Source organism: Macrobrachium rosenbergii, chromosome 44, assembly GCF_040412425.1.
Source record: "Macrobrachium rosenbergii isolate ZJJX-2024 chromosome 44, ASM4041242v1, whole genome shotgun sequence".
Taxonomy (NCBI): Eukaryota; Metazoa; Arthropoda; class Malacostraca; order Decapoda; family Palaemonidae; genus Macrobrachium; species Macrobrachium rosenbergii.
In genome coordinates, this window is record NC_089784.1 from 47411064 (window position 1) to 47438711 (window position 27648).

Below are 27648 nucleotides of genomic sequence, written 5' to 3' on the forward strand. Positions count from 1 at the left end.
TACGGAAGAGTCTTGTTATTAACATGACTGTTATTATAGGAGAAAGGTTGTTATTAACATGACTGTTTATTATAGAAGAAAGGTTATTTATTATGTTTTTTGTTGAGACCTGGATTCCCACTTAGGCAAATGAGGTCGGGGCTGTTTCATAAAAAAATGGTGCATTTTTCAGTCCAGTTTGAAGGCGATTCAAAGATAAAAAATGAAGGGAACTTAGAAGCAATTTCTACCTTTGAATTTCCATTACGACAGTTTGCATTTTTCTCATATAGTTTGAGATTAAACATTAATCTCTGGTGTCTCCAAGTGACGTTTGTTGATGTATAACACACAATTGGGACTGAAATTTAAAAATTATTTCCAATTTAAAGTCGTATTTAGTTCGTCATTTGAATAGCATAGGAGAAAACATACGCACATAAACAAAAGATAGGATTGACACAGTTTTCCTTTCAACTTCGTTTGTATCTTCTAACTGATAGACAAAAAGCTAAAAATTATTATTTTCAGATACTTTCACGGAATTTCACCCTAAAATCCGTGTTTTGGAAGATGCAAAAAAGAGTATTTTTTCATTTCAAAATTTATTCATTTCCGTCCATATAAAACTGTGTGTGTGTGTGGATAACTAGATGACTACGCCAACTATCTGAAATAGCCAATAAATTTAAAAACTGAAAAAATCTTGGATAAGACTGGTTAGATGAGGAAAGTGAATCTTCAGCTTGAAAACAAAGACACACACAATATATATATATATGTATATATATATATATATAGTATATATATAGTATATATATATATATATATATATATATATATATATATATATATATATATATATATATATATATATACATAAAGGTCACACTGTGCTTAAATTTTTGTTTGTCCCACTCTTCATAAAACTTCATTCTGGTGAAGATAAGCCTGTCACTTCTTCCCATTTTCCACATAGAAACCTACGAAACCTTACCATAGTGTATACCCTCTTCATTTCATCGCTGCATAAATACCACTCCTTATTCCACCAAACATTCTCGCTTTACCTTTCTTTAAAAGTATATAAAACAAACGCGTGATCAAAGCTTACATCCGTCTTCTTAGTCTAGAGGAGAGATCTAGGGAACGAAACTCGCGATTACCTTTTCAAGAATTGTAAACAGACGTCTTTCTGTGAAAATCCAGCTTGAGACGAAGGGTTCTGGTCTGTCAATATTATCTATAATTTGTCTGGGTAAAGAAGACACACCAGTCAAGTTTTCTTTTGTTTAAGTATTCTCTTTGAGCTTCTTTGACTTATATCCATTTATTTATAAATTTGCTAATTTATATTTTTCTCTTCTAACAAGTGATCTCTTCTTTATGTACTTCCTATTACCTTCCGTTACTTATTTCAAATGAACGCCACATTCTTTGGAAGCTTGAATTTCAGGTCAGTGTCCCCTTTAGGCTTGTTCCATATTAATGGGGTTCATCTTCCGGATAATAAATACCACGTCCAGATGTCCAACGAGATGGTCGAAACATGTCGACGGTACCACAACCTGAAATAAGAGAAGAATCCAGTATCCAAACCACCGAACGAGACCACGAAGATATCTACATCACACTGTCCTTTTCCGATATGAATATTGGCCAGTTGCTGACCAACAACGCTGAGCCTGAAAATCGAATTATAAGGAAAATAGAAAAGATACTGTATAAGATAAATTCGCTGAATACAGCCATCCTTTTTCAATAATAATAATAATAATAATAATAATAATAATAATAATAATAATAATAATAATAATAATAAAAATTTTAAAGTGTCATTTTTATCTCTGAATGCATCTGCAGTACCTGTATACTCTGTAAGTTATTTGCGAGTGGAAAATATGTAAATATAAAAGTTTTTCTCACAAAATAATTTTAAAGTTTTTTTTATGTGTCAAAACAGTTACTAGGTACGTTTTCTTGCAAAACTAAAAAGCTATTTCAGATCTTTTGTTAACATTTGTTAAATTATAATATTCCGGAAAATCTTTTGAAAAATAATTGGCTTATTTACATAACTAACTGCTAACTTTTCAGTTTTTCAAATGCTTGATAATTAAGCTGAAAGCAAATAGAATACCCACCAATTAAATAAGATTTTAAAATTTTTTAGTCTTACTTTCTGAGCTTACAAAAGCCTTCCATTGTCTTACTTTTCTCAAAACTTGTACTTGGATAAGGATTCGATGTTACTGAGAGGAGACAGGGTGAGAAAAGTTTTGTATAAAGCATATGTCACCTTTCCCACGCTTAGAGTTTTCCCTTGTTTGTGCTGATCAAAATTATGCAATTATTAATGGTATAAAAGAGGTAATCACTGAATATTTTAGATTGTATGGAGAGTTATATATAAATATAGAAGATATATATATATATATATATATATAAGAGTGAGTATATAGAGTGAGTATATATATATATATATATATTTATATATATATATAATATATATATATATATAGAGAGAGAGAGAGAGAGAGTATATATATATAGAGAGAGCAGTAGTATATATATATATATATATATATATATATATATATAGAAGAATCAGAAAGGGAAACAGACCTGACAAACATCTCAGGTTGAAGAGGCAAAGGCACGCATGTCTCATAAGAACGAGTTTATCTGGCTAACGTTTCACATCACATGATGCATCCTCAAGGCTGGAAATTGATGGACACAATACTTAAAATGCTCTCCACAATGGGAAAAAAAAAAGCTTCTTTATAAATTTTAAAATTTTACAACTACAAAAAAATTAAACAAGAACTTTGAAAGGAACACCTACCAAGGCAAGAGCTAAAAAGTGACTAGAAAGACAGGGAGGAAATAAACAAAACGAAAAACCCATAACGAACGTGGAGAGCAAACAAACAGGCAGTTGAAAGCAGTAGTTGTTATTCCGATTACGATAAAAAGGAGGCGGCAGTATTAGCTTGTGCAGTGCGACTCTGAAGCACCCATCAACTGCCGTCCATGGGTAGATCTAATTTAAATTCACATCCATGCGGGTGCAACAGCAAATCTTGGAATGATTCCAACATTGATACCCGGGATTGGACAATGCAACCGTCCGAAGCTGACACCTTGGTGTGGGGAGCAGAAACGGACCTTGAGAAGCCTCCTAGCACATCCAACGCAGGTCTCAGACTACATCTGACAGGTATATTTATAGATGTTGGATGTCAAGGAAGGACTCAGTTCATCCTTCACTCTGAAAAAAGAAACGGATATTTAGAGGTTTCGTGGAATCAATCAGAGCTTACAGCGCTGGCAATTCATGATGAATTAAATTCATACATTTCTTTTTTAAAACTTTTGTCATGAAGGAAAGGGAACTTAGCATAAATACATAATTTGGGAACGGTATATATGGGAATAGGTTGTTTCATTTTTGCGGTTAGGAGCTTATTAAGTACTCGATGGAAATAGTGGGATGGAAAACAATTGTTGCGGAAAAAATTAGCCAAGAACTCTACTTCTTTATGAAAGGTCCAGCTGGAAGTAAGAGAATACGTTCTGTGGAGGAGGGTAGAAAGAGAATTCAACTTAAAATTGAAATTACATGAACTATAAAATTGGTGCCCAAACCTGTAAAAAAGCATTTTTCTGGTGAATGCTGGTTTGAAACCCAATACTTCCCTGGTGATGCATAAAGTCAAGAAATGATAAGGAGTTACGAGTTTCTTTCAACTGTAAAACCTAATATTGGGATGTTGGGCATTAATGAATCTCTGTAAAAAGGAGTCTGCATTAAAATCATGCTTTAAATAGGCAAAGGTGTCGTCCAGCATATCTGTAAAATAAAGGGTGGAAACTATGGGACAATTGTCAAATACTGTCTCCTCCAGGAGTTCATAAAATATTGGCGAAGGTAGGACCTAAAGGGCTTCCCATTGCCATCCTCCACCTGTCTGGAAACAAGAATCATTAAAAATAAGACCGTGTCCTGCGCGGCCATTCTCTAAAAAGTTGTTTAAATATGTTCTGTTAACCGTTAAAAAGAGAATCGGGAAATGGAAAGTTTGTCATATGATCTGACGTCTCTCAACAGGAATATTGTAAACAGGGACGACTCAACGTCGAACTCGACCATAAAGGTCGATCCGTCAAGAATATCGTCCTTGAAATCAGCAGCACTCTTTACATTAAAAGAATTCATTGGTGAGTGTTCTAACAATGGAACTAAATACTTTGCAAGTTTATAGTTGCGTGCATTATTCAGCTGAGCATAGGTTCATGGGACCTCTCCTTGTGGATCTTGGGAAGGCCACATGATCCCGTATGTTGAACCGGGTAACGTGAGGAGGTTTGAAGGTGTTTTTCATCTATGATGCTGTCACAGTTTGAGTGCTCTGAGGAACCTATTAATTCTGGTTTCTATTTTGGCAACATTTTGTAAATTAGGTTCCCAATTTCTGGAATCTTGATGAGTCACTGAGAACGATGCATTTACGAACATAGTCCTTGCTTATCTAAAACTATGCCCCCTTACCTTTGTCAGGATGCACACACTGAGATCTAAGTCTTTGGCCAAATCCTTCAAAATTTTGTAGATCCTCCTTTCTGAAAAAAAGGGAGCCCATCTGGTTTTAAGTTGTTATACGCTTGTGGGCTAAGGCTGATAACTGAGACCAAGTACTGGCGTTATTACACAGAGGCAATTTCGATAATTTCTGGAATAAAACTTCTAATGGTAAGAAAAATTGTTGGAAGTTGGGTTTATAACATGGGAGGCAGAAGTCCAATCCTAAAGAAAGAAGAAATTCTTCCTTTTTTGATAAAACCCGCTTGGACAAATTAAAAACAGAATTTATATTATTGTTAAAAACAGGAATGGATATGCCTAACCTTACTTTATCAGGCCTAGTCTCCATGTCTGTGTAAATGAAATAGGTATTTATTAAAGAAGGCAGAAATAGTCAGACTAATGAATGCTCAAGGGAACCTGCAGAGAATGGATTTGTATCAGAGGTTAGTATCTGAAATTTTTTAAATCTCTATACTTAGAATTTCTATCTCAATGTCCATAATTTGGTAATCGTATCATGGTAAAATTCTGGAGCGATACAGTGAAGCTTTATAGACTTTAAACTCACGAACCTAGGTAGTACATTGTTGAACCATGGTATTAGCAAATCTTAGGTCCAGTTTAGTCTTTTCCGCTTCTTAGTGTACTTTTCAAGAAGACGGCAACTGTTTAACAACTGGGGCTGTATCTGGTCTCCTATCAACTCAAAGAAATTACTAACACGGGATCTCAGTCGGAAGATGAATAGGAACACGAAGAAGAAGCTTTCCAACATCATGATGTTCCAGTCCTAGTAGAGAAACTCTAACAAACAGAAGAATCGCAGGGGGAAACAGACTCGACAAACATCTCTGTGCTGAAGAGGTAAAGGCACGCATGTCTCTACAAGAACAAGTTTATTCGGCCAACGTTTCACTATCACATGATGCATCCTCAAGGCTGGAAATTACAGACAATAAATACTTAAAATGTCACTTCCAATGGGAAAAGCTTTAAAAATTTTAAAAATTTGGCTAACTACAAAAAAATTAAAACAAGAACTTGAAGTAGAAACACCTACCAAGGCAAGAGCTAAAAAGTGACTAGAAAGACAGGGAGGAAATACTGAACAAACGAAAGAAACCTATAACGAACATGTGGAGAGTAAACAAAGCAGTGTTATGCTATAAACAGTTGTCTGGACGACGATTGGGTGTTTAGTGTGTTGGTACATTAGTTTTATGAAAAGCGACTCCAACACCATGCGTGCCCCTTTACCTCTTCAACCTGAGATGTTTGTCGGCCCGTTTCCATGATTCTTCTCATTTAGGATTTCTCTTACTAGACTGACATCATGATGTTGGAAAGCTTCTTCTTCGTGTTCCTATTCATCTTCCGACTGAGATCCCGTGGAATTAGTAATTTCCACGAGTTGATAAGGACCAGATACGCCCAACAGTTGTTAAACAGTTGCCGTCTTCTTGGAAAAGCACACTACAAAGCTGAAAAGACTAACCGACCTAAGATTTCTTCATCGTTCAACAATATTAATCTAGGGTTCAGAGGTTTAAAGTCTATAAAGCTTCACTGTATCGCTCAGAATTTTACCATGATACGATTACCAAATTATTGGACATTGAGATAAATTCTAAGTATAGAGATTTAAAAAGATTTCAGATGCTAACCTCTGAGTTCTACACCACAACAATACGATCAATACCCGACTAATTCTCAGCACAATAGCAATTGACATATTGGCAATCGCTCCTACGATCCTAAATAACTACAATTACTCATGGCACAGCTCTCTTAATTTTTAAAAGAGAACTGAAAAATCCCAAGTACTCGAAATCGATATCCCTACTAAAACTTCCTAAACCTCTCCTAAATCCTAACTGACATATCCCAACCTGTAGAAGATCAGACCCGTTCAGTCCGATATATTAAATACCTCCCCAAAAACAAAATCCTAAATAACAAACCCTTATTCTATAACTCCATACTCAAAGATATTGCGTCAGACGACAAAACACATCATAACATTCTTACATAATATCACACGGGTCAAATCTCGTATGAAATTCGCCCATGTCACAATTCCCAAAGTCATATGAATACAAACCATTAACTCAAAGTAACCCATTACTATCGCCAAGTGCGAACGATGAAGTCCCTAACCGCAGATGCGATAAAAAAAAAAAAAAACTCAAATTCATATATCTACAAAAAGGGGTTTATTTACAGAGACTGGGGGCAAATATGCAAGAAGACAAAACAGAATGTAAATTGTAACCAATGTACAGGCAAATAGATTTTATACAGTATAGCAATAGTGCAGTACTTGGCAAATAAGCAATGTAAATATGACGGGGCCAAAGCACAATTATCCCCGTTATAACAATAACTCAGTTAGGTCAAAATTACATCAAATCATTTCTGTTGATTATTCTTCAAAAGGGGTGAACTCCAGGGTAATGGAACCAATTCATGTAAAATTTTCTGTGGGGCCAGCAACGGAATCTTGCAATCAGGCTAAGACCAGGAATGGTTGCGAAATTTGGATGGCAGTCAGAATTAGTGGACAAAGATTGGCAACTGAGCAGATGATGTCTCCCCTGGAAGAGAGATTATGAGTTAACACCACATGAAAAGAGAAATGAAATCTCCCTATGAAAGTTTTACACAAATGCATACTCTTAAATTCTATACATTACGTAGCCCAGAAGATTAATATAGGAAATCACGTAATTACAGTCCTGGAATCGTAGTGGCTTGGGCTCTAAAGCCATGAACACGTGTTGGCGCCACACAAAGGGGGAAGCTTCAAACACTTGTATCACTTAGACTAATTTGCCCTTAATTTGCACTGGGGAAGGGACAATTGGATATTTATCACTGGATCTTTTTATTTGATTTCAAGGCAAGTTATGGGGTGATTTACGGGGTACCGAAGCAGGTCGACTTAACAAAGGGGCATGCTTTTGAGGAGAAAGGAATTGAAGTTTAAAGGACTGGAAAAATCAAGGGGTTTCAGGGAGGAGGGAAAGGGCTGGCGTACTGACTACCTGTGAATCACGAACCTGTTCGACAGCTGTTGGCGCCAAAACACGATCTACTTGGCCATGCGTCGAAGCATCGTCACCCAGCTAAGACGGAAGGGATGCAGACGTGCGTCTTCGACAGGATACAGGAGGTCTCTGAATGCATCTCTGAGACGGCGCTTGGCGTGGGGCCGTGTTTGTCGAAATTTGTCGAAACAGTTGTGTGGACGACGGTTGGGTGTTTAGTGTTGGTACATTAGTTTTTATTAAAAGCAACTCCAACTTCACCCTTTATGACAAAAGTTTTAAAAAGAAATGTATGAATTTAATTCATCCTGAATTGCCAGCTGTAAATCTGAAGTTGATTCCACGAAATCCTGTAAATATCCGTTCTTTTTTCAGAGTGAAGGACAGACTGAGCCTTTCCTTGACATCCAACATTATATATAAATATACCTGTCCCAGATGTAGTCTGGGAACCTACGTTGGATGTACTAGGAGGCTTCTCAAGGTCCATTTCTGCTCCCACCAAGGTGTCACCTTCAGGATGGGTTGCACATTGTCCAATCCCGAACTATCCAATTTTCGGAACCATTCCAAGATTTGTGGTACCCGCTTGGATATAAATGGTTTTAAAATTATTGGATCTGCCCGTAAGGACGACGATATGATGGTGTTGGAGTCGCTTTTTATAAAAACTAAAGTACCAACACTAAACACCCAATTGTCGTCCACACAACTGTTTATAGCATAACTGCCTGCTTGTTTACTCTCCACGTTCGTTATAGGTTTCTTTCGTTTGTTTATTTTCTCCCAGCTTTTCTAGTAACTTTTTAGCTCTTGCCTTGGTAGGTGTTCCTTTCAAGTTCTTGTTTTAATTTTTTGTATTTGTAAATGTTTAAAATTTTTAAATTTTTAAAGAAGTTTTTCCATTTTATAAGTGACATTTTAAGTATTTATTGTCTGTAATTTTTCCAGCCTTGAAGATGATAATAATGATGTGAAACGTTGGCAGAATAAACTTGATCTTGTAAGAAAGCATACATGCCTTTACCTCTTCAACCTGTGTATATATATATATATATATATATATATATATATATATATATATATATATATATATATATATATATATATATATATATATATATATATATATATATATATATATATATATATATATATATATATATATATATCTATATATATATATATATATATATATATATATATATATATATATATATAACATATATATATATATATATGTGTGTGTGTGTGTATTTATATATACATACAAGATAATATCATGGCTAACACACACACAGACACATTACACACACACTAACACACTCACACACACACACATATTTATGTATATGTATATATATATATATAATATATATATATATATATATATATATATATATATATTTATATACACATACATACATACATACATTTATATGTCATTTAATTGCCAAGAAAGCATAAACAATTCCCTAGGGCGATTGACAGAAATTAAATGTTTTCATCCTCTATTTTGCTTATTTTCTTTTCCTACTTTTCAGTGACCATTTATGTCTTTCCCCTCTTCCTTCCCATTTATTTTCCGTTCAGGAGAGACAGCTTCATTATTCCGGGAGACCAAAACGTATAACTTCATTACCAGTGACATATTACTGCAATTCTATCGCTTACGTTGTTGAAAACTGATAAATTTATTTCAGTCTTCTCCTCCCGTCGTTCATTCTCTCGCATCGGAGGGACTACAGGAATTTTCTCTCTTTAATCACTTTACAGACGATATATTTAAAACAACTAAAAATATGCATTGTATGAGTTTCTGCGTTCTCCATTATTCTAAGTAAATTTCACTTCATTCTTTTATTCATCATTGGCAACATGAAAAATAACGTGGGCTGTTCGATTGTATTAGATGCAATACTGTTATCTTCAGAAACCTCTTGGAATCTACATCAATACAGCTTAAATAAAAAAAAAAATATATATATATATAACTATATAAATATATCAATCTATAAAATATAAACAGATATATATATTATATTATATATATATTTACCAAACGCTAAGATCGTATATATATATATAATTTGGTATAGGTGATATGTATATATATATATATATATATATACCTGTAAGGGCTATATATAAGATACATTTTATATATGTATTCATTTTATATATATATATATGTATTTATTTCCCGACAAAATCGAATATATATCGGCTCAAGCCCATGATGTGTGTGTATCATTATTCATATTATTATCATTTTACTCATGTTTGTATATACAAGCTACGGACATCATCGATGCAGGTGTAAGATAAAACCTGTATATATATATAATATATATATATATGTGTATGTATATATATATATATATATATATAATTAATCATAGTTATAAAAATAAACTAATATAAATAAAAATATATATATATATATATATATATATATATATATATATATATATATATATATCATATATATGTATGTATTTTATATATATATAAATATATATATATATATATATATATGTATGGTATATATATATATGTATATAAATAAATATAAATATTTATATTGGTGATATATATATAAATATATATATATATATAATGGAGTATATGCTATATGGATATATATATATATATAGATGTATAAATATATATATATATATATATATAGATATATATATCACGATTACCGACTCCGAGTAGGGACGGTCTCAGGGACAAAAATAAAATTCATTGCCAAAAATTAATTTTCCAGTCCCGATTTAATGAAACAGAGGGAGTTAATAGCTTTTTGCATAAGCTGCATAATCTGCAAAAAATATACTTCAAAACAGTAAAGAGTTCATCACCCTATGATTAATTCTTCATGTGTAGAAAAATACAAAATAAAAACTTTAAATTGTCCCATGTGAACCCCATACCTGGGCAGAGTGGGACAGACCATAGGACACAGTGGGACGCAGTTCAAGGAACATTTATGAGATCAAAATTAACATCAAAATATAGGTATGAGATTTGCCTCTTCGTTTTGCCACTTGATCTTGGTTCAGGCAATACGATTTTTATGTCTTTAATACTATAGAAGCTCAGGCACTTGAGGATACAAAACTTAAACCCAGTTTCTTTTTCTCGGGTAAGAGACCTTTAAAATCTCAGTAAGATCTTTAGTTGAAATTAATATTCCAGTATAGGTACTTCAGGTGCTGTACTTCGAATATTCAACTAAAACAAAGTCACTAATTTTGGTTCCCTTTAGCACTTTAAAGGCATGGGGATCAGTTATCATACTCTCCTCCAGGTACGTCATCAGATGAATGATCAGAAAGAATAGGTTCCTCATCAGTGGATGAAGTAGCTGGTTCTAAAGGGCTTATCTTAGGGATTTTTTTGTCTCTTGGTTTTGGTAGTAGTGCTCTTTCTTCTGGGGTGCTGTGGCAATCATACTGACCTTTCTTACGTCCTCGTTTTGTTTCTTTTCGTGAATCATTTTGGATATCCTCGAATAACTGAGGCTTAAGAATGCTTGTGGAGTACCGATTCTCCAGATGGGCCAGCTCTATTCGTCTAATTCAAGTGTTGTGTCATTTACCTCAGTCCCTTTGGCAGGCCTATCTGTGACAAAGCTAGAGCAAAATCATGTTCAGTAAATATATTAGAATCAAATGAAACATTCCACTTCTCCTAACTCTGATAAAATGTTTGAGGAGTCATGGATCGTTTCTGAGCAATGTTGACTATTCCAGCAACATCATAAATAGTTACTGGGACACCAGGCTTTTGTACTATCTCGTGATTCCATGGCAGAGTAGTAATGAGCTTTAAATGATGAGTAAACTCCCACATCAAGAGGTTGCAGTTTATAACTACAATGTGCATGAAGAGGAGAATTGGTAATCCCATACCCTTTTGCTAAGTCTAGGACTTGAATGGATAGATGTGAATCGTGATTATCATATATCAAAAAAGTTAGGTTATAAAATGTTGCTTTGACAGGCCATAAAGAGCTTATTTGTCATCCAACCTGATGGGTTTGCTAAGCCAAGAGTGCCAGGGGAGCTTCACTGATCATATGGGACTTAAAAAGTGTTATGAGGAAACACCATGGCAGGAGGGATGCTGGTACCCCTAAATAAAAGAATAATGCAACATGTTGTAACGTGCGCCCTTTTCAAAAGCTTGTTGTTTGATTGACTTGCTTGAAACCTTTCTATGCAAATTGACCTTTGTGGTTTCTGGACTGTAGATGTAGTAGTTTCGACCAGATTGTAACCTCTAGAACCATCTGCAAAACTTTCATATTTACCATATACTTCCATCTTCGCAAAAAGTTATCAATATTATGTTTGTTGAAAGAAGTTGATCTTGAAAGGCTTCAGGCTTCTGGTTTTTCTAATACTAAGATCAGGGTGTCTTTTCATAAATCCATAGAGCCAGTCTTTCTCATCCATTTTGAGTATATGCCATGATTGTGGAAAGATTTACTATTTATAACTGCCATTTCGTAAGCTAATGGTTGAGTAGATTTTGTTGACAGACCATAATTTGTCTTAGAGGATGTAATTAAGTAATCTTTAGAGTCACTCTTCATCAGATGTGAACACAGACCTGCATTCATAATTCGGTCACAATCGAATAATCTCTCTTCTTTGGCATTTTGGCTTCTGGACATATCTGCAAAGAAACCTAGACCTTTATATTTTCAACTATTTAACTGTTTAGTCTAGGAGAATTAGATTAAAAAAATTACAGAGCTGAAATTTGCTCCATCAATTCCTGAAGAGATGTAAATTAACACAGTAAGTCACCAAGAATCCCTGGAGCAGTTTGGAAAATTTAAGATTTTTTTATATCCTTCAATATCAGTAATATTAGTAGGCCTACTAATGGTAGTGAGAGAGCCATTAGTATCAAGAGGCCTATTTGTAATTATGAAAGCCTGTGCAAATCTAAATAGGCTTTTGAGGGGGAACAATTTTCATAAAGCGCCAAGCTCTATCTTACAAGATAAGTCTTACCCTCGGTTCCAGTTTAGACAATGAGCAAAATATGGGGATATCAGAAATTTTCTCAAAATGCTCAAGGAGATTCTAAGTGACTTTAGTGTTATTCATCTCTTCAAAACTGATAGAGCACATATCTTCTCTATATTTTTTTTTTCCTTCATTACCCATATTTGGACCTAAACTCCTGAACTAGTTGTAATGGGAATCTAAAAAAAAAAAAATCCTTCATATTTTACTTAAATTTCCAGTATAGAAGAAATTCCCAATTCTACTACTTTCTAAGGTTTTTATATCTACTTTTCTATTTGTTCCACCTTCTCTACTTTTATGAAGTTTTTAATCTTTCAGACTTATTTATATTTTTCGTCAAACATCCTACGTATAGGCTCATTTATTTACTCTTTTGATCTCAGGTTATCTACTAAAATATTTACCCTCAAAATATTGTCTACCGATGCTTCAATTTATTTGTCTACAAATACTAAACATGAACTGAGATACTGAAAGGATGAAATACAAATATTTCAATCTGATGTGAAGAATGTTTCGTGCAACTCCTTTTATTTTTAAGCTGCCTTTCTTAGGGTTAGTTCCATCTAATACTAATTTCACAGCTTCTTTCATAGAATTTTCATTAGAAGTTCCAATGTCTGTTTTTCTTCCCTATTTCTTGGCATTGTGTAGTCCTGTAAACAAGAATTTTGATGTGTAAAAACATTTTAGGTTCAAATAGCAATACAGTATAGAATATTATACTTGTCATTGTTGATAACAAGTATTGTTTGAAGATTTTAAGACAAACAGTGTAAATGTATTGATTAAGCATGGGGCACAGTGGGACACTGTCCCACTGTGCCCTGAAGATTCTTGTCCCACTGTGCCCCATTATAATAATTTGACAATGAAATGAATACATGCCCTACCAATAAGCACATGGCAAAATATTTATCCAGTTGTCATATCTGCATCCATTCCTATATTCGATCACTGTATGTTGGGATTACTTGTACAGACACTGAACACTTGAATGCAAAACAAGTGAAAAGAAAAAATTTACTTACTACCAAAAATCAACAAATGATTGAAAAAGTTTCAGTCTGTTGATCCCCAGCCAAAAATGGCTCAATGTTTACATTTTTAGTTACTCTCTGCCACTAGCAGCTCATTCTGAAAAAGTTATGAATTAGTCACTTAAAAGCCAGTGTCCCAGGTGTACCCCCATGTCCCACTCTGCTCCCACTCTCCCCTATATATATATATATATATATATATATATATTATATATATATATATATATATATATATATATATATATATATATATATATATATATATATATATATATATATATATATACTCTTTATATATATATATATATATATATTTATATATAATATATATATATATACATATCATCTATATATAGACATATATATATATATAGCATATATATATATATATATATATGATATATATATATATATATATATAATATATATATATATATATATATATATATATATATATATATATATATATATATATATATATACATATATATATATATATATATATGACTGATCTTCATAGGTCATCTAGGTTCTTAACGTATACAGGTAGGCAGGAATGATACGCACTGCTACAATTTCACAATGCTTATATTTACTAAACTTACAGGAGGCCCAACTGTGATTAAGCTAACTGGAAATTAAACTAATGGACGACACCCGATTTCCGAGGCGAGGTAAAGGACCGGCGGGGGCAGGAACGAAGGGAAATGCGACCGGCCCTACGGGAGTCCGACACGACAATCCCCTCTTCCTTCAGGTCAAGTGTCGTCTCCCACCCTCAAGCTTCCGCCACCCCAAAAAAAAAAACCTTCCTCCTGGACACTATTGGTTGTTACGATGGTCTTAGGCCCATCCACCAATCGTGATCGAAATAGGTGACGCTTACCTCGTAATGAACTTCTGGAGGGGGTGCCTCTTGGGTGTTTTTTGAAGGGCGAGGACGCCTGGCACTTTGACGGTTAACTTGTGGTGTGCCTTCAATACCCTCGCGAGGGAAGGGGAGGGATGACAACCCCTCCGGACCGGGTTACCACCCCCTCCCTGGATCTTTGCGTCCCGGCAAAGCTGCAACGTCCGCCTTGTCCCCCCTCGAGCCTCGTCCTTCGAGGGTCGTACCTACCTAATAAAAAAAACTAACTATCTCTAAGGGCCAAGTGACGTGTGTACAAGCCAAAAAGTACAAGTGAACTGAACACGCCTTACACCAATACAACAAAATACTCCTTGATTTATGAAGAATGGAACAAAATTTCCTCTCTTCTATTTTTAAAAATCAAAATTTAGCATCTTAATAAACTTATGAACACAAAAAAAATTAAGACACTTCAACATTGTCCTTATCAATCATGACAACACGGCAATAAACCTTTACTCACATTGCATACATTGTCTTTACTGCTCTCAATAACCAAAAATAAGATTTAGAAATTGTAATGCAACGACTCTGTGTCTAAGCATGGCATTTTCCAAAATAGACAAAAATGATAAAAGACAAATGGCACACATCAATCATTGACTTCTAAGAATATAATGAAATACATGATGAAGATAGAAAATTAAGCACAGAGATCTCATTACTTATGACAAGATAACATAAACATAAAAAACCATTAATGAACATCGTAAATCACAAAGGAAATGGTGGTATCTAGATTGGTATGTAAATTGCTAACACACAATAAAGGGATGAAAAAAATAAAATAACAGAGAAATGAACAAGCAATAGACTCAATTAAAAGATGTTATATAATCAAATAGCCACAAGACCAGAACTAAAACATAGAAATATGATACTCAGGCAATAACATTTACATTCAAAAACGACACAACAAATGATAAAAAATACTACATCAGACTTTGCAACCTTTTGTATGTTTCTGGTGTTAAGGTAAAACGTGGTTTGGCATTCACAACTTTGATTTTTGACTCGTTTGTGACTTGTTTGCTTTTACTTCCAATGATCTTTCACTCATGGCCAGGCTCGAGAGCTTGATCTTATGCCCCCGATATGGCACCCACCTGCGCGCGTGGTTATTCTACGGGCTCTTTTCCCAGATACCCAGCCAATCCCGGGTAAGGGGGTACTGGTCTATTGGTGTAGAACATTAGGCTGTCTTCGAGCACTGCACGCAGGTGTGCCTTATGGTGTTCGCTCACAACACCCGTGCGGATATGTTGGATAACCGCTGTGTCATGTTTGATCGAATTCACCCGATACGGCCCTGTGTATGCGGGTTCGAGTTTGTGTTTCGGAAGTTGCATTCTTTTCAGATAGATTCGATCCCCTACCTGGATTGGGGAATCATGAGTCCAAACCGTTTATCATACATCAACTGATATTTCTCATTATATATCAACAGCAGGCGTTGTGTTGTCTGGAACACCTGACGAGTCATATTACAAAAAATACACCCAGTACTGCTCCACCATGTACAGTGGCACCTGTCGAGGGTCCAAGACCACCGAATAGGGCATCCTGCTGTCTTGGCCGTACATCAGGAAGAAGGGCGTATCCCTAATTGAGCTGTTATAGGCGGCATTAATAGCCATCTCTGCCGTCTGCAACAAGGACGGCCAGGATGTCGGATTATCGGCAAAGATATACTTTAAGAGATTAACAATCTCTCGATTATGTGATTCCACTAGACCATTCGCGGACGGCCGATACGCCGCAATGGTAACATGATCTACTTAAAAGGGCTGTGAATTCACACATTATTTCATTCACGAACTCGCGCCCATTATCAGATACAAGCATTCTAGGACACCAAACCGATTTACAAGAATGTAATGTTTAGCCATATTCCTTTGCAGACTTGTCTGCCATAGCACACACATGTGTGAAACAAGTGAACGCATCCACGAACACACAGATATATTTAGGGTGTCCTTGCACCACGAGTAGTGGTCCTACGACTTCCATATGCACCCTATCCCACTTTACAGGCACCACAGGCCACAACCGGGCCTTTGGGATCACATGTTATATGTCTTTTGGCGATATTACATACATGACCACTACTTACAAATCTAGTAACATCATTACGCATATATAACCCAAAGAAATGTTCATGAGCTCTCTAAAGTCTCTCTATGCCACATGTCCAGCATAAGGGCTAACATGAATCATATGCATGGCTTTCATTATCAAAGCTCTAGGAAGAACGACTCTGGCTAGGATGTCACCGGGCCTTTTCTCATATTTACACAACAAGACGTCCTCTTCGATGAAGAATGCGTCTTTTGACAAATGCACAGAACTCATATAACTCGTTACCCTCTCCGCTCACGCAAGCCTTAACCCATATCTAATCAGGCTTCAGACCCCTGACTTTCAACCATCTTTCTCCAACCACAAAAATCAACCACACTTTCACTCCGGGCTTTTATCTGGAATCCCCAGACGCGGAGCTAACTTCGCAGCCATGCTCTGTCATCTCTATACCTCCACTCGCCTGCGAGTGCTTCCGAATTCCCGTTTTCTATGCATCGTGCTTATATCTGGTTGACTGTTACTACTTTGACTTGTCAGGGCGTCACTGGCACCTGAGTTGGCACGGTGGGTGCCACCAACGCCGCGAGGTTCCTTTTGTCGTTCTTCCTTGCGCTTTGCAGCACGAGGGTTACATTGATGGTGTTTTCTGGAGAGCATCTGCCACTCGATTACTTTTCCCAGGGATATAATCGACCTTAATATGATATCAATTCCAAAATTCGCTCTATCCAACAAGCTTGATGATTGGTGATATCGCCCTTCTTAAATAAGTACGTTAATGGCTGATGGTCTGTAAAAATCTGGAACTTTATGACCCAACAAAAAGTAGCGATGTCTCTCCAGCATCCACAAAACTGCCAATGCCTCTCGATCGAAGGTACTGTAGTTTTTCTCGGCCCCTTTTGATGCGTGTCATGCAAAACAAACTGGTCTTTCTTGGCCTTTATCATCAATCTGAGATTACTCCTCCTATTGCAACATCACTTGCGTCTAACCTTATGAAAAAGGTCGATCGAACTTCAGATAAGCCAAGAGTTCGTCGCTCACCAAAGCATATTTTAACTTCTGAAAAGCTTCTTCTTCCTTTACATCCCAGTTGAATACAGGTTGTTTCCTTAACGCATCTAACATGCCTCGCGATCTGGCCGAAATTTCTTATGAATTTTCGATAATATCCTGCGAGTCCGGGAAGCAAGCTACATCTTTGGCATGCTCTGGTCGTGGAAATTCTTTAATTGCTTGGACCTTATCAGCACAAGGCTGAAGGCCTTCTGCTGTTACGATGTGCCCCAAAAATTCGACTTCGGCCTGGAAAAATTTACATTTTTCTAGATTAATTTTCATCCCGTGATGTCTTAATGCTTCTAACACTTTTATCAAATTCTCTCTATGTTCTTGTACGGTAGCTCCGACTACAATGATATCGTCTAAATATGCAAAAACCCCAAATCCTATAATGGAAGCTAAAACTGACAACATTACTTGTTAGAAATGAGCTGGCGCATTTCTTTAGTCAAAAGGAGAAATTATATTCATATAGCTGATTATTTGCTATAAGAGCTGTTATTCTTTACTTTCTTCATCTATATGTTGTGATGATACCTGACTTAAGGTCCAAGGTGGTGAAAAACTTACTTCCCCTTACATCCAGCAAAGTTCTTCGATCGAGGGCAATGGATAGGCATTGTCTTTCGTAATGGCATTTAATCGCCTATAGTCGACACATAATCGGTGAGATATATCTTTTCTTGACTAAAACAATGGGAGAAGCCCAGGAGACTCGCTCTCTTGAATAATACCTTGCTCTTACAACTGTTTTACTGTTTCCCCAATTATTTGTTTATCACATGCAGGAGTCCTATAGGGCTTAGTATGAATGGGGATGGTCTCCGTCTCTATTCTAAAAGGTAACTTATTAATCCTCCCCGGAGGCTCTTCTCTTAATGCAATTACATCTAGATATGCTCATTATTTTCTCCTACACAACTACGGTGACTCAAAGGTGTTGCTTTGGTAGCTAGCCTATATGCACTGATTTTATAAGCCTTGATTCGCCACGACCTTGACTCTGAGAGGCCAAGGCCGACACTGCGAGGTTGGCTTCCATTGGAGAGAATATCTCTAAATATATATATAGATTCCCTACTTAACTCTATTTATAAAGGCACACTGGCTTTTACCATCTATGATCTTAATAACTCCGGGCAAGATGAAATCCGCCCACTTTTATGAGGATTGATATACACTAAATAGACCCCTCTGCGAGCTTCTTCGACGGGACGAGGGAAGTGAGTATAGGTGAGCGGGAGGAACTACCTCCCCCACCTCGGGGCTGGCAGGCACCTCCCCTACATTCCCCGTGGTCGTCAAGGCAACCTTGACGACCGGTTGACACTCGCCTATAACTGGGATGTTTCCGGCCCCTCTATCCTACGGGAAGTGCCACTTATCTCCTTGCCTTCTAATAGAGGGCCAGTTCAACTCACGCACAAACCCGATTCCCAATATTATAGAACAGAATCAGGGTGGTAGTTGGCACTACATAAAACTGGTGAGTTAACACTTTGTCCTCCCAAGGATATCTGTTGCTGCACAATACGTTTTAGCATTATGGTGACCGCTCCGGGCTCGTTTGCGACAGACATCCTTTGGATGCCATAATGCACCCGTCACTAAGCGTTCTTCTATTAGGGAGACACAGGCACCACTATCCAACAATGCATGGTATGTCCCCATTCCCACACTTACATCCAACACCGGGACTCGATCTCCACTCTCACTAGGGGAAGAGGCGGGGGGGGATACGTCTGTTCTGTTTCCCCTACTGATACACTCACCCCGGAGTTAGTGGTTGGGTGTTGGGGTGGGGGGAGTTCCCCATCTACTGGCTGACTGAGGGTGGCCCTATTCCCATAAGGCCCAATATGGTCCCTCTGGTCGCAGCCACCTGTCCTACGGGGGTTGCTTGAGGGTGGGCATTCGGTGGTGCGCGCTATCTCCCTCTCCCGCACTGGTTTCACCTGCCTCTTGAGGTAGGGGGCACGGTGTCTCCTGCCCCGTTTTTTGGACACTGTTGGACTCAATGGTCTGCAGCATCAAACTGATGATAAAGCCTTGTTCAAAAAGAAGGGCATTGGGAGCGTGATGACCCCTCCCCACAGTGCCAACAGGGTCCTCTTGTAGGGCACCTCCTCTTCCTGCAGCCCCTCTCTGCCTCTTTGCCACAGGGTCATCTTGACCCGAGCTGGACGAATTTCTCTGGGCTGTTTCTGTTTAATTTTTGTTGCTTTCCAGGCAAGCAGTTATAATTTTTTATTGTGTATATATATTTTTAGCTTTAATTGCATGATGATAACTTGTAAACACATCCAAATACGCTTATGAGGTCAATAGGAAAACATATCATCTAAAGGTACAGTGTTATCCACCTAAGTGTCATAAATAATAATTTGCATATATTTGTATATAAATAAACAGACAGATAGATAGATAGGTAAATATGTTTGTGTGTATTATAGGAAGTATAAAGAGTATGCATCAAGTTGTTTGATTTCTTAAACATTCGACAACTTGCACAAACTCAGTATTTTGAAAACTCCCTGCATAGCTTGACGTCGTAGAATGGGAATGTTGGGTGAAAAAAGAAAGGTTTGTAAAATGTGAATGGATATGCCGGTATTCTTTATTCTTATTGTAAGATAAAAGCAAAATCAGAAGAAAAAACTTACAAACATAACGATTCTAAACAGGGAATTCTTAACTGGACCAAGAAAAATGTTCTGGAACAACTTTTTCTCAATTTTTCTTATAAAAGGTAGATGAAGATGACGATGAAATCCATCATCGCCATATCCATTTGACAGAGAGAGAGAGGAGAGAGAAGAAAGAGAGAGAGAGAGAGAGAGAGAGAGAGAGAGAGAGAGAGAGAGAGAGAGAGAGAGAGAGAGAGAGAAAGGTGGGGGGGTTATTAAATGTTTAAATTACTTTATAAAGTATTAAAAGCTCCATGTTTCTTGAGCTATTGTGAAAAATTATATAATAATTTCTTATGTGGTAATTATACCATGAGCAGTGATGATTAAGACAATCTTTGACTATTCGTAAAGTTAAGTAATGGTTATATTAACAGCTTATGCTGGGTAAATATTATTATTATAATTTTTTTTAATATTTTACCAAAGAGAATTCAGCTGCAAACCATCAACTTCAAAAAGAAAGACTAACAAATTTATCAAAAATTATTCTTTTATTGCTGATAGTATGTTTATGAATGGTAAGCCATTCTTCAAGATATGTACTAAAATTGTTCTTAAGAATGTAGTATTGCAGAACAGTTTAACTAATCTTTCAAGCATTTCGAACTTAAAACGTTTTATGAAAGAAAAGCTCTCTCTCTCTCTCTCTCTCTCTCTCTCTCTCTCTCTCTCTCTCTCTCTCTCTCTCTCTCTCTCTCTCTAAAACTGGACTACCACGCTGCAAGCTGTTTCATGATTGGAGGGCAGACAGAAATGTTGCTTTACTGACTAATCTGTATTTTGTTTCTTTTTCCATAAAAGGTAAGTAAATAGATATCATAATAAACTACCTTCAATCGTTCGTGAAAGATTTACGACAGCGATTATACCAGAATCGAAAAAAGAGGAGATTTATACCTTCAGCATCTGACCCGTTTTTTGAAGGGGTTAAGAAAGAAAGGAAAACAATCCCCGAGAAGGAAGATGATAAATGTTACCATAACTCATGTTGGGAGCAAATAATTGCTTTTATGAATGTGAAATAAATATCAAATGTGTTCGTTAAGTGACGTATTTTTTTTACGAAAACTGAATATACTTACCTATAGACGATACTGGGCTCAATTTCATAATTTTTAGCACAGTCCTTCTATTTCACATATGATTTCCCCAAACAAAATAAATAAAATTCAAGACTAATTTCTTCTGGAAGATATAATATAGTTTGTGAAATTTAGACAAAATTCTTTTCTCTGAGATAATATTTAAACAAAGCAATGGTTTTAATAGTGATGCGTAACAAATTTAGACTTGACATTAATTCATTAATTATAAAATGAGTAATTTGTGAGATTAATTTTGTAGTTGAAAAGCTATAGAGTTCAAGTATCCTTTTGATAAGGTAACTAAAGCAAATTCATAACGCTAAAAAACAAATGGTTCCTGGAAAACAGGTTAGGGATGTCACAGGGTTCCTAGAATACTAAATGTCTGAACAGTCCCAGATTTTGAAGAAATGAAGAAAACTCTGTGCTGAATGGAAGAGGCTGTTTGATGCTGAAAAGATAAAAAAAGAACACCCAGATAATGTTGGTTGTAACATCATGTTTAATGTATGAGAACGAAAGGTGGAGTGGTTACTGATAAGTGGGGTTTTCTGGGTTTTTAGATCGACCACAACATAATGTTCAAACATTGAGAATAGTATCTTGGAATACTGGGTGTTACAGAATCAAATTAGGAAATGTTGAGGAATTTCTATTGCAGTATGACATAGTAGCACTGAATGGGGTCAAAATGTCTTTTCCTGTGTATTTGCTGGAATATGTTTCTTATATGATTTATAACAAGGATTGTTCCCACCGTGGTGGTACTGTTGTTTTGTTGAAAAATTCCCTTTCTCAGGCGTGGTTCCAGTTGCGGACTGTACTTGAAGAAGTGTTTGGGGCCTTCTGTGTTCCACCAAGTGACTCACCTTATTTGACTCGTGAGGAATCTGTATCTGTGCAGGAGAGGCTTGTTGATAATGGCAAGGGATATAAATGCATGATATTAGATAATTTAGAAGCAAGGTTTGGATGGAGTGTACACACAACAGATATCAGTGATGCTTACACCTACCTACATATATTTGATGATACAACTACCCTGAATGATAATGCTTATGTTTTGGCCACAATTTGTAAAGACAATGATTTTGATAATTACTTTACTATTAACAAGACATATAAACAGGGGAGTAGCTGGGTATCCAAGTTAGATGCGCGCCTAGGATCAACAACTTTAGTTGTAAATATAGACTTGTTTCAGGTACATCAGATGCTGGCTTTACCATCCGGTCATGCTCCAACATCCCTGCAAATGGTTATGAGTAATTTTAATTTGAATTATGTGTTAAAACTCGCCTCCAACTTGGGAAGCCTTTTATCATTGATCGGGTTTGAGGAGTGGGGAAAGTTCATAAAAAATCAGTAAAGTTTAATGGCATTGACCCTGATATGTTTTCCAATCTTATTTTAGATAGGAACCTGGATTTTGATCATTATGATAGCAACATAAATGGCTTTGCATCTAATGTATCTGAAGTACTGTACAGGAACTCTAAGGCATGTTGTAGAGAATTAAGAAATTATCAGGAAAATGTAGAAGGAGAATACACTGACCACTGGGAGTGCCTCCTTAGGAACCATGATGGGTTTGGAAAGCTGTAGAATGGATGAGTAGGTTCCAAGGTGAAAATAAAACAGATGTTTGTCCCATGGCTCAGGAATCTAAATAATTCTTTGAAGAAGTATTAAACCCGGTGGAGGTAGAACTAACTAATGATGATATTCTTTCATGTGTGAATATCCCTGTACTGGATAAGCAAATAACCCCAGGAGGAGGAGTCAGTGTCAAATTAAAAATATTAAGCCAGACAAAGCTTGTGGTCCCGACAGTGTCTCTCCTAGTGTTCTGAAGTTGTTCCCAGTGCAGTGGATGATCACTCTTGCTGCATTGTTTAATGCCGTATTTTTGTCTCCCTTGTTTCCTAGTTTGTCGTCCATTGCCAAAATGTTTAAAATTTTCAAGAAAGGTAGTAGGCATGTGTTAGATATGTAATCAGAAGTGTGATTGTTTTTCTGTAGTTTTGGTGAAGCTTATGTAAGTTGTATTTCACCATGTAATATTCTGAGCTTTTGTACATAAGTAAGTGTTTTGTTTGTTGCTGGCATCGAAGGATGTATTTTCCAGATTTTGTTATTGTTGTAAGCATGTAAACGAGCCCGCCATATTCTATTCCAGCTTTGTAAACATAGAAGATAATACAGGCTAACAAGCTTGTCAGCGATGAGTTTCACTTAACCCAAAATTCCGACGAAAATAGGATCAATTATGACATATAATTGGGACTGACACAGCAAAACAGGATACAATGTATAACATCAAATAACAGGATTATAGCACTTCCTTCCGGGTAAGAGTTACTTGTATAGCCCATAGCCCAGGGTAGGAGGCGGCTGACGTAGGCTAAGCCAACCCATGTGTGCCATTGTTGGATAATGACCACAAGGCCATCCGTCAGCATGATCCAAAAAATTATACGGTATGGTTTTGTGCTCGTGACCTGAGAAACGGTTTAAGCCACATAGGGAACTGCAGGTGCACAGAGAGTCGTGGTTGTACAGAACATATTGTAACATATTGTAGCATGGCTAAGAAGAAAAAGCTTTTTGCAGTTTTTGTTTATTTTAGTGAAGCCTATGATTTAGTACCTAGAAAAATATTATTCAGGATCTTGAAGCACTTCGGATGTGGGACTGTGAAGCTAGCGGCACTTATTGCAGTGTATAGAGTAAAAAACAGCATTACTGGTACAATTCTGACAACTACAGTTGGAGTTCGTCAGGGTAGCTCCACATCCAGTTTGTTTTTTAGTTTTGCCACGAGCAGAATAAGCATTGTAAATAACGTATCTTTAATGAAACAATATTGTATATTGTTACAGTTGTATGAAAATTAATGCAACAAAAACAAGTTTGTTATCAACGGGACGGAGCAGGAAACAAGTGGCACTGATGGCCTTGTAGTGGAGCTGCGTATTCAATACACATATTTGGGTTCAGTTTTTACTGCTGATGGTTCCATGTCGTCCTCGTCCATGGCTCATGCCCAGTCCAAGGTGCCACATGTCAATAAATTTCTTAATTTTCTAAGTAAGAATAATGACACCGTATTTGTCTTCAAGAAGAGAGTCTTTGATGCTGCTTTCATGTCTGCCATTCTGTGCGGGTGTGAGTTTTCCCTGAACGCCGATCTGTGGCTGTTACGGGCGGGTCATGTTAATAACTGATTCCAGGCTCTTTCGCCCTTTAACATTAAATAATGAAGAAAATACAATACTTATAGGAATACCTTCAGTGTAATTGGTAGGCGTAAAGAAAGAAAGCTTTAAAATAAAATAATTATATTTACAATAACTTAACTTTAAATAACGATAATGAAAAAAAAAAAAATCCTTAGAACGTTCAAGGTCGAAGGGATCCGATGATGGGGAGTTTATAATTTGCGAAGGTTGGTCAGCGCCATCGAAATCTGTTGACTAGATATCCATAAGAGCTCTGAAGAAATCCTACGTCGCTATCCACAACTGACGGCTTTGACAGGGGGAAAAGCAAATCCTATTCAGTGAGCAATACATTTTCACTAGGCCATAAGTAAACTACCCAGTGTGCTGGCCAGCAATCTCTAGACTGCGAAACAACAAGACTTCCCTGAAGTCGTACTTGCTATACAATGTTCCTGAGTAATCCAGTAACATCCAAACAAAAGGCCATCCAACAGGTCCACCAAAGACCATCAATCAGGTCCACCAATATCGAGGGCCATTCCTCTCTCGCAGTCGTGTCCAAGGCTTTTTCCCGCGGGATCAGGGTTACGCCACCCGACCTCACCCTACGTAATGGGAGAAACAAACATAAATAACGGTCCTTCAACTTTTCTATTACCATTAGAACAACCCATTTGCGTTCTGCAGCACCATAACGTAACAATAATATAAAGATAAATATATACAGTATTTCCGTAACACCCCCCACCAAAAAGAAAAGTTTTACTGGTAAAACTTATACATACCACTGTTCACAAAAGTATAATGCCTCGAGACAGTGCATCTGCAACTTAGTTTTCCTCACCTTTAACATGCTCGATTTCCAGATGGTAGTTGGCAGTATGTAGAAGTTTGTTCTCTTACTTCTTAGCAAGGGTCCAACAATACCTATTACTCTGTGCTCAAACGGCTCACCAGAAACCGGGGTATTGAGTAAAGGTGCCTTAGAATTGGTTTGTTAGGTTTTCCTGCCATCTGACACTCGTGACAGGAATTTATGAAGTTCTTCACATCTCTCCTCAACGATGGCCAACAGAATGATTCATAAATTTTCTTAAAAGTTTTGTTTACGCCTAAGTAACCGCTCATTATATTGTCGTGAGCCAAACTTATTATTTTCGGTCGTAATTTAAAGGGAATTACTACCTGGTCAATTACTTCATTACTATTAGCGAAAATCGGTCGTGACAATCTATGCAACAGATTATTCTTCAAAATGAACTTTTCCTTAACATAATCATCATTTCCTGAGCCTTCTTCACATATCTCAAAGATATGTTTCAAACTTACATCAACCCCCTGAGCTCTAATTAAATCATCTCTTTGTAAAGATATTTCTAGAGGTACACTAATTAATGAGCTATCAACATTGCTATCTAGATTTAAATCATAATTATCAGAATCGGTACATAATCCAGATCTAGTTACAACTGCTACTTCTGCTTCAGGTACAGGAGTTTTCAGTACAACAGGATTCACAAGGTAACTTTCTTTTCCTAAATCTTTTCCTAATAGGATACCCCCTTGACAGGTAATGTATCTGTCACCGCGACCTTAACTAGGCCTGTAACATAGTCTGTGTCTAAATAAAGTGTTTGCAAAGGGCAAGGAATGCAAGCATCAGGAACCCCCCCCCCAGTCATGATAAACTCATCCCCAGTAACCAAATAATCAGGTAGGGAATACTTGAGGACAACTGATATGGCTGCACCCGTATCCCTTAATACTGTAACTGGTTTCCTAATACCGGATTCACTTACTGCTAAGCTACCTGTAGATGAGTAATTACCAAAGCTTTTGGTAGTATTTTTCCATTCATCCATCTGAAGTACGGAACCACTTCCTGAACTAACTAAATTAACCGGTTTCATCTGTCTAGCTAAATACGTTTTATGCTTGAAGCAGTCCTTTATAATGTGACCTTTCTTTTCACAAAAAAAAAAAAAAAAAAAAAATCATGTCACTTAGATGCTTGCTAGTTTTCAATTGAGAGTTACATACAGGTTCCTTGCTTAATTGACGGTACCCTTCAGTTTCTAAAGTTTTAGGGTGTGTTTTCTTATCCTGCCATTCTTTACTAAATTGATGGGTCAAAGCAAACTCATCTGCTAATTCAGCTATTCTTGTGAACTTGTTTACCTGACACTCTTCAATATATAATTTCATCTCTACTGGAATGTTATTTTTTAAATCCTCTGTCAAGATTAGCTTCTTTAGGTCCTCTAACGTACTTACTTCCGTGGAGTTGCACCACTCATTAAAATACTGTTGTTTGCACTTAGCAAACTCCATGAACGTCATGCTACTATTCTTTCTGAAATGCCTAAATTTTAATTGATAGGCCTCTGGTACTTGCTTATAGGCTTTCAGTATAATTTCCTTAACTGTCTCGTAATTAGCACACTGTTCGTCTGAAAAACTAGAATAAACTTCTTGGACTTTGCCTGTGAGAGCAGACTACAACAACAAACAATAATACTCTTTAGGACACTCTACCTGTTTCATGAGCTTTTCAAATGACTGGAAATATTTTGATACATCACTTTCACTAAATTTTGGAACTAACTTGAGTACAGTTGTCCACCCGAACCTATCTGTCTCCGCATTGAGAGTCCCCTCCAGCTCTAATGAACTAGGAGAACTTAATCTAAGTTTTTGTAGTTCATACTGTCTTAAGTTTTCCCTCTCCTCTGCTTCCAATTGTCTCACTTTCTCCCTCATAACCTAACGCCTGCCCCAAAGTCACGAATTCTTTGAGTCTATCACACATCGTCTACCAATAAACTGAAGGTAAAAGCAAAAGCTCAATGACTAAAGATGAAATTAGTTAGAAGCAAGGTCG